Source organism: Crocuta crocuta, unplaced genomic scaffold (genome assembly GCF_008692635.1).
Source record: "Crocuta crocuta isolate KB4526 unplaced genomic scaffold, BGI_CrCroc_1.0 scaffold757, whole genome shotgun sequence".
NCBI lineage: Eukaryota > Metazoa > Chordata > Mammalia > Carnivora > Hyaenidae > Crocuta > Crocuta crocuta.
Genome location: NW_027532830.1, coordinates 81,839 through 88,926, shown reverse-complemented (window position 1 = coordinate 88,926; position 7,088 = coordinate 81,839).

Genomic DNA, 7,088 nt, shown 5'->3' with positions numbered 1-7,088 from the left:
CTCTCCAGAAAACCAGTGCTGGGAATTCCCCTGCCTCCCAGGTGGGAGAGGGCCTACGTCACAGCAGCAGGGTCTGCAAGACGGAGGTGGGGGGTGAGAGTCTGGCAGCAGTTTCATCCGCCCCTGCCCCCCTCCTCCCTCTCTCCAGCCTTGGCAGTGATGTCAGGGGTCTGGCAGCAAGGAAGAGGGGTGGGAGTCAGGGAGGGACCACTCACACTGCTTTGAGAATCAGAGACCTGTCTCCTAAAATACTCCCTTGCGGGAAGCGTATATTGTTTTTGGGCACTGAGCACAAGTTTCCCCCTCCAAACACACTCCTGTCCCCTGGGGGAAACCACTCTTCTCTCTATGGTAGCCTTGGTGGGATGGGAAACACAGATGTCTGCCTCTACTGTGGAAGCCTATGGACCAAATCCTTCCCACCATGATGTCATACAGCGCACAGCTACTAGATTCTCTCCCAGGACCTTGAATATTTCTTGGGCAAAGTAAAGACTTCTTTTTTTTAAGTGGCCAGAGTTACATTCCCCCAGTAAGGTGACTCTGATCACATTCCCCCTGCAGGAGTCCTGACTTCTAGTTTCCTGACGGGTGCCTTGGCTCCTTTCCATTTCCAAGCCTAATTCTCTAGGCCACTCTCAATTCTTGGATTCTCTCAATATCATTCCAATAAAATCATCTTTGTCTAAATTATAAGGACCACAGGCTTTGTGTGCAACACAGGAGTCTAGATGGGTTTTTCCTGAGGACTGATAGAGTCATTCACTGTACTTTTATTTTTGCATTCACTCATTCCAAATACAGTTCATCAAAGTCCATTATGTCGCATGCACTGTGCCAACTGTTGGGTTTACAACAACAAACAGAATTCAGGGTTTAAAGGGACACACTGCTTAGGGAGACATAGAAATAACAATTAAAACGGAAGTGGCATGGTCTATGGCAGAGAGTCCTGGGAAGATGAGGATCTGAGCACGTGCCCTCCCTCCAGGCACACTTTCAATCTCTCTGTCACATCCAATGCTTTGGCCTCAGGGGCCTGTGGGCAGCAGGTGCAGGTGAAAATTTGGGCATCATGGGGTCTCCACTGAGAGAGCCTATGCAAACATTCTCCATGATGAGCTGACCTGGAGCTAAGTTGGAGAGCTCCAGGCTGGGGTCATCAGCAGAGGATCACAGTGAGAGCTGGAGCCCCAGGGGAAATTGCCTGGGTTCCCGGCCCCAAGAGGCCGAGAAGAACAGAGTTTGTAGACAGAGTCCTTCCTGCCCCAGAGGATGGGAGGGCATGGGGAAACCAGGGAGCAAAGAGGCTTCTTCCAGGGCCCTGGCAAGCTGCCAGCTTGCACACAGCGCCCTAACCCATGGTGAGGACAGCATCGCCTTCCACCGCTGCTGGGGCTGCTGCCACGGTAAGGGCTTCCACAAGCACACCTGAGCCTCAGGAGGTTGAGGTGTTTCTCCTCTGGCTGCCAGAATGAAGTATCCCTCAGCGGAAACCTAACAGTGCACTAAAATAGAGCTGCTGAAGATGAATGCCAACCTCTTGAACATAAAAATGAGTACTCTGGGCATTCACAGGTAGTATGACAACAGCAGCAACTACAACCAAATCATCTTCTGGAACTTAAAAAAAAAGTCTCAAGTGGAGTGCCTAGGTGGCTCAGTTGGTTCAGGGTCTGACTCTTGATTGCAGCTCAAGTCATGATCCCAGGGTTGTGGGATCAAGCCTCACAGTGGGCTCTGTGCTGAGCGTGGAGCCTGCTTGGGATTCTCTCTTGTGCTTTCTCTCTCTCAAAAAACAAAACAAAACAAAACAAAACAAAACAAAACAAAAAAAACTCTACCAAAAGATTCAGTAGAGAAATCACATAGAGGATGGTCATTGCTGAGACCCAAATTAGTGGCCTGGAGGGTCAAATATAAGAAATATTTCAAAGCACAGAGAAAAACATGTAGAGATGGATACTGTGAAAAAAAATATGAGACGCATTGGATATATTCAGGAAACATGTGAATTATAAATATTCCAGAAGAAGATAAAGGACACATAATAAATATGGGCTCTTTGAGCTCTGGACTAAAGAAGAAGGGATCCACCAAGAATATCCTAGTAACATTCCAAACTTTAGGTTAGAAAAAAAGGCTGCCAAACATTCAAATAAAAAGAACATAATCTCTACAAGGGAAATACAATAAGAATGGCACCAGACTTCTTTACTGCAGCCTTGGAAGATGAAAAACAGTACAAAAACATCCACAGATACTGAGACTACAACTTATTCCCTGACTAGAATGAAAGAGAACACCATGGAACATGCCAGAAATCAAGAAGTGCATCACCCTGGTAGTTTGCCTTAAGAGGTGAAAAGAATGGGTCATAGACTTAAGCAAGAGCTAAAATTATAAAATTCCTAGAAGAAAACACAGGAGTAAATCTTCATGACCTTGGGTGATACAATGGCTTCTGAGATATGTCACCAGAATCACAAGCAAAAATAAAAATGGAGAAAAATCAGACTTCATCAAAATAAAAAAAATTTGTCCTTCAAAGGACACCACCAAGAAAGTGAAAAAATGGCTCATAGATGGGAGAAGGTACTTATATAGCATATATTGGACAGGAGACTTGTATCCAGAAGGTAAAAAGAATTCTTTCAAGTCAGCACTAAAAAGATAGACAGCTCAATTGAAAAACGGGCAAAAGATCTGTGTAGGCACTCTTCCAAAGAAAATATACAAATGGCCAATGAGCCCATGGAAAGAGGTTCAACATCATTAATCACTAGAGGAAAACAAACCAAAACAATGACATACCACCTCACACCCTCTAGGATGATGAAAATAAAGTAAAACAGATAGTAATGAGTGTGAGGGAAGATAAGGAGAAATTAGACCCCTATACGTTGCTGACAGGAATGTAAAATGGTATGGCCGCTTTGGAAAATAGTTTGGCGGTACTTCGAAATGTCAAATGTGGTGTTACCGTATGACCCAGCAATTCCACTCCTAGGTACAGACCCGAAAGCAATGGAAATATTCGTCTACACAAAATCCGGCTCATGAATTGCTCATAGCAGCATTATTCACAACGGTCAAAAAGTGTAAACAATTCAGATAGCCATCAACTGAGGAATGGGTAAACAAAATGTGGCATATCCATGCAATGTAATGTTACTTGGCAACTAAAAACATGAAGTACTTGGGGTGCCTGGGTGGCTCAGTCAGTTAAGGGTCCACCTGTTGATTTTGGTTCAGATCACGATCTCATGGTTTGTGAGTTGGAGCCCCGCGTGGGGCTCTGCACTGACACTGCGGAGCCTGCTTAGGATTCTCTCTCTCTCTTTGCCTCCCCCATCCTCTCTCTAAAAATAAATAAACTTTAAAAAAATGAAATACTGATACATTCTACAAGATGGAAGAACCTTAAAAACATTATGCTAAGTGAAAGAAACCAGCCAAAAAGACCACACATCATATAATTCCATTCGTATGACATGTCCAGAATAGGAAATTCTGTAGAAAATGAAAATATGGTAGTGACTTCCTGGGGCTGGGGAGAGCCGGCCGGGTGAGGTCAAGGGTGACTACAGGGGTGTGGAGTATGGGTGAGTCTCTTTTGGAGATGGTGAAAAGTTCTACAGTTATATTTAGTGATAGTTGCATGACTCAGTATACTAAAAACGACTAGGCTCTTTATGTGAATTATATTTTGACAAAGATGTTTTTAAAAATTAAAAATTAATGTCTTTAATCACACTAGGCACATTTAAAAAAATTCGGCTGGTGAGGGGGCGGCGGTGGGGACTCTAAGCAAACAACAAATGAGCTAGAACAGACACTTTGAGAGGAAGGAGTAAATACGAGAAGAAACACTGGCGGGTGGTGAGCTGTGCCATGCATACCATGTGAGTAATTCAATCTGAGTGGATACTAATGAACTGTCTAACCATATGAAATATACGTGTTTTAAAAGGTCTCTTGAACTAGAAGGTATATACCGCAAGAAAATAATCGTCGGAACTAACGGTACTTGAAAACCTCGAGGTAGCAAAGCCCGGCAGTGGAGGTAGAAGACGAAGAAGTAAAAGATTTCCAGAGTTATCCTTTTCTTATGGTGGAGTAAAGCTAGAGAGAGGGTGTCTTTGTGACAAATGTGCGTCTTAGGGGAGGGAACAGTGCGTACCTTGTGCTCAAATAATGCAAGAAGCATATGGCTCTGACTACTAATGTACAGAGAGCGAATCGCGCATCAGTAAAAGGGAAAGCAAAGTAAAACGTTCAAATTAATAAGGAAGGCGGATCGGGAAACAGAGTCAAGCGCTGCGTGAACGAATCAGCAAGTGTGAGAAAAAAAAACAACAATGTAAAATATTTTTTAACCGAACTGGGTTTGTTTCATGTTTTCTCATGGTTACACAGGGGTTATGGGTGTTTGAAAAGAAAGTCACAGAAGCGAAATGCCCTGTCATCACATCCTATCAGGTGATAGATGATACCCCACATGACCTCACCGGTGACAAGAATTTTCATCACTTGTTTCAGGTAGTGCTGGCCTGGTTTCCGGCATAAATGTAAAGTTACCATTATTCTCTGTCCCCGTCTATTTGGAAGCCAACCAGTGAGTCCACAACCCCGGGGTTGGGGGTGGGNGTATCCACACACATTTTGTTTTTGGAATAGTGGAATGAAGATTTGTCTCTTCTTCCTTCCATAAAATAAATTTCTTAAAAACATGAACATGAGAGGAATAAAGTTAAATATAGCAGTCATTCCAATAAATATGAAATAACTGAATTCCCATTAAAAACAGAGATTGTTCAAAGGGGGGTTGGGGGGGAATAAGACTAGCCACATGCTATTTACTATAAAATATTTAAAACAAAGAGGAGATCCTAATTACTTAATTAATTAAAGTCATAGGCACCAAACAACTATTTTTAAGCAGTAGCTAATATTGACAAAAATGTAAATGTAAATGGATTAACAGGAAAAGGAAAAATTATGTATAAGGCAAAATTTAGGAAGATGGAATATGACTCATAACCCTGTGTGCTTAAAGTAATTATAGCAGCTAAATATTTAAGGAGAAAACTATTAGAAATGTAAGAGGAACTTGAAATTTCAAATATAGTAAGAGACTTCATTATGCCTCTTTTATACTTAGATCCAGTAGACAAAAAAAAGGACAACAATTAAATTAGTAGACATTATATCATAGATATGTAATTATCTATAGTTACACAGATAATGAAAAACATAAAAGTAATAAACTATTAAGTATTCTGACAATTAGCACCTAAAATACATTTCATTTACAGCAGTAACAAAAATTACAAAATACTTAAAGAACTTAGCAACAAAAACCACAAGAATGATATAGAGAAAATATAGAATCTTACAGGAAAGATGTGAAACAATATGGGAAAAATACACAGGCATGGCATAATTCAGTCTTAAAGCTTAATATCAAAAACAGTATTCCCAAAATCATTTCCTCAATTTTTTTCCAATTAAAAGCTCAATGAGTTTTTTATTTTTTTTAATTTTTTAAATTTGTTTTGAGACAGAGAGAGAGAGAGAGAGATCATGAGCTAGGGAGGGGCAGTGAGACAGGGGGACAGAAGATCTAAAATGGGCTCTAAGCTTATAGCAACAGGCCCCACTTGGGGCTTCAACCCGCAAATGGCGGGGTCGTGACCTGAGCCAAAGATGGATGCTTAACCAACTGAGCCACCCGGGTGCCCCTCAGTTAGCTTTTTAAATTAGATAAGATGATCTTAAAACTTATATAGGAGAAAACAATGATCACGTACAGCCTAAGGAGGGCAGCTTGACTTACCAGATAAGAAAATCTATGATAAGGTCATTGTAGTCAAGCCAATAATCTATTCCCATGAGATGAGGCAAAAAGATCAGAAGAAAGTATAAAATCCAGAAATAGATCTCACTGTATATGACAATCTATTTTATGACCATAGGAAAATGATGGATAATTTAATAATTAGTGCTGGTCCCACTAATTTAATAATTAGTGCTGGTTACTAGTGGAAGAAACACTTTGAACATCAGTCCTAAGTGTAGTCCTAGAATAAAGTTCAGATTTCTTAAATATCTAAAGTAATATTTAATTTAAATATATTTAAATTTAAAGTAAATATTTAAATTTAAATTTAAATATATTTAAATATAAATGTGAAAATAATATATATATTATATATAATATATTATATATGTATATTATTACAATTTTGCTAAGACTCTGGATGATTCCATAAACAATCTAAGGAAAGGGAAGACCTTCTTAACCAACTCTGAAAACCTTAGAGGTATAAAGAAGAGATAAGCATATTTGTCCAGATTTATTTGTTGGACAGATATTTAGTGAGCACAATCCAGTTCCGAGCATTCTCCTGGGCACTACACGGTCACAAAAAAGTCTCTGCTCTGAGAGCTTCCATCTTGGGAGGGGAAGACAATAAACAAACAGATAAATATATAACATATGGAGAGATAGGAAGGAGCATGAAGAACAAAGCTGAGCATGGGGACAGAGTAGCAGGGTGATTCTTCGATATATGATGGTGGGACAGCCATGATGGCAGCCTGTCAGAGAGTTCTTGAAGAGACAGATTGCTTGAAGCAGTGTAGTTGATAACATTAGTGGCTGCCATACCTTCAGGATCCATTGCTGTATTCATGTCAAGGCCATTAGCTTCCCAAGCTGCTCCCAGCCGGTACCTGAGCCTGGTGTAGCCACAATGGCTAGGACTTTCCTGACCCACATAGAACTCTTCTCATAGGCGATCTTTGTTCTTGGATTCTGCCCCCACCCCCCCACCCCCCAATGCCTGGCTAAGATGTTCTCAGAGCTGTATTGTATTCTGGAGCTCTTCCAACCCAGTCTTCCAGGCTTCCCCCTCTATCACAGCTGTCCTACCTGCATTGAACTCTGAAACCCATTTCTGCCTACTGTTGTTTTTCCTTCCTCTTCTTATACTTCCACTTCCATCTGGGCCTCTTCTTCCTGAAGGTCCCAAAATGACACATGTGGTCATAGCAGAACTCATTTTTTAAAAAATGTTTATTTT